Source organism: Buteo buteo, chromosome 20 (assembly GCF_964188355.1).
Source record: "Buteo buteo chromosome 20, bButBut1.hap1.1, whole genome shotgun sequence".
NCBI lineage: Eukaryota > Metazoa > Chordata > Aves > Accipitriformes > Accipitridae > Buteo > Buteo buteo.
The window spans coordinates 12246173-12248434 of record NC_134190.1 but is presented as its reverse complement, the minus strand read 5'-3'; positions in this window follow the sequence as shown (position 1 = coordinate 12248434).

The window sequence follows — 2262 nt, the reverse complement described above, 5'->3', positions numbered from 1 at the left end:
AGCTGTCTCAAAAGAGCAAAAGAGTCTATGCACCAGACGGGGAAATGGCGCAGGCACTCGCCTGCATATAGCAGAGCTCATCTACAAAGTCGTATTTGATTTCCACTAGGGGATCTACCCAGCCACCCTGCTTTCAGTGAAGCAGGAAGACTTGTACCCCAAAAGTCCAGCATTGTTCCACTTTCCTGGGCTGTCTACTTGTGCTTAGACTGAAATCTCTGCAAGGCAAGGCCCAGACTCCTGGGTATCTGCAGACTGGCTACCACAGGGCTTCAGCAAAGACAAAAGACTGCTTAGAGCACTTCAAAAGCCACGAGCACTGTCAACGCTGTTCCAACAGGATGGGGTGGGCAGAGAGAAGGGGAGGTAAAGAAGCAGCCTAGTGTCCAGGTAAACCATTCTAGTCCAGACCAAGGCTCCGTTTAACCCAGTAACCTGTTCCCAGCAGTGTGGGCAAGCAGGCATGCAGAGAAGAGTAAAAGGAGGGCAAGCCATGTATGGTATTTCTCCCACATATTTTCCCAGCTTCCATGATTTTCATCTCAGGAGAGGTCCTGAGCCTGTTTCGGTTTGTTTAGTGGGTTGGTTTGTTTAGTGATCCCCAGTGGGTCTCTCTTTGAAGCATTTGCCCTATCATTTGATTTGGTTTGTTCATTGTTATTGAGTAATGCTGACATTTTAAATGAAGGACCATGATGATGTCATCCCTAAAAAAAAATCTGGAGGTTATGTTCTCACAGTCCTGATCTGAAGTACTTCGCTTTTCATATTGCTATATCCAATTTTCACTGTCTTTGTAGACCTTAGTGGAAAGGGACTTGTACTTTATGTGATTCTAGTTTAAATGTATTGCAGTAATCCTAGACATTGTCTCTCCTTACTATTCCCTTCACAGTTGTGCTTGTTTTTATCAACTATCAGCTAGGTACAACCAAAGTCCAGTCAAACCAGACAGATCTGTAACCCAAATCTCTTTACATGACTCATACATGTTCCATGCCTAAGGACAGTTGCCTGGATTCTCACCCTGGCCCTGGATGTATAATTTACCCTTATGATAGTTTGCAAAAAACACAAAGCAGGCCTGAGCCTCATTATTCAAAGCAAGGTCTCTTGGACTGCATTGAATTGGCTTTTAAATTTAATACATCATCGCCGAAATCTTGGCTCCCTCTTTAATCTATGGGATTACTTTTATTACTTTTGTTCAGGCCAGGATTTTGCCTGAGGAACTGCTCTACTGTTTAGCATTATTTCATAATTATCTTGTTAGGTGCTCTCCTGTTTACTAAAGTATGTAGGCTTTCCCCTCTTCAACTTTACTCAGCAGCAGAGCAAACGATACTCACAGCCTTCAGAGGAAGAAAGACTGAGATGGCCAAAGTGATCTTTTATCCAACTCTGTCATGCTACAGAGCCAATTTCTCTTTGCCTCCAGCTCAGAGAAGACTATTGCAGACATTTGCTTTAGGGTTGAATTTAGCTTGTAGCTTTTTTCCAGTTGGTGCTCTGTCCAGGAAAGACCTTTTTGGCAACTGCAGTTTGAAATTCTATTCCAACCCTGGATCTTAAACTCAATCGGAGAAGTTTACTGGAGATGAAGCAACCCTCCCTCCTTTTCTTACTGATCATTCCCTGCCATCTGCAACAGCCACTGATTTCTACATAAAGCACAGCTTTAAAAAAACTAGAGCAAATAACAAATGCACAGTGTCACTAGCGGGCAGTTAAATAACCAGGAGGACAGAAAGAGAAAAATTAAGTCTAGGTTTACCTGACTGGGTCTACTGGTAAATAGTATATTCCTAAGAACCATTGAACAAAATGAACATGAATGCAGTATTTAGCATAGTCAAGCAGAAAGGATTCATTCCTCAGCATTTCAAGACTTGCTCATTTGGTGTCAGCTTTATCAGACACACCTCCCTTCCTTCTAGCAGACAGATTAGTTACTAAGAAGAACATACAAACCAAACTGACCATCTTGCAAAATCTGGTCTGACTTTGTATGATTAAGATGGGGTGATTTGGATCACAGTGTTTTGCAGCCAGAAGGGCTAAATAAGCCTGTCTGAAGTCTTGACCCAAATGCTTTGACTTCAAGAGGAGAAACTGGCAGCAAGAGAAAAACGAAACAGTTTACTGCATTGTTCCAGCAGGCACCAAGGCAGGGCTATGCCGTGCGGTCAGTGAGCGTGATTAGCTCATTTGTCATTAGTTTAAACTAACATGAAGCAGAAAGCAGAAGTGTAAGCACACAGA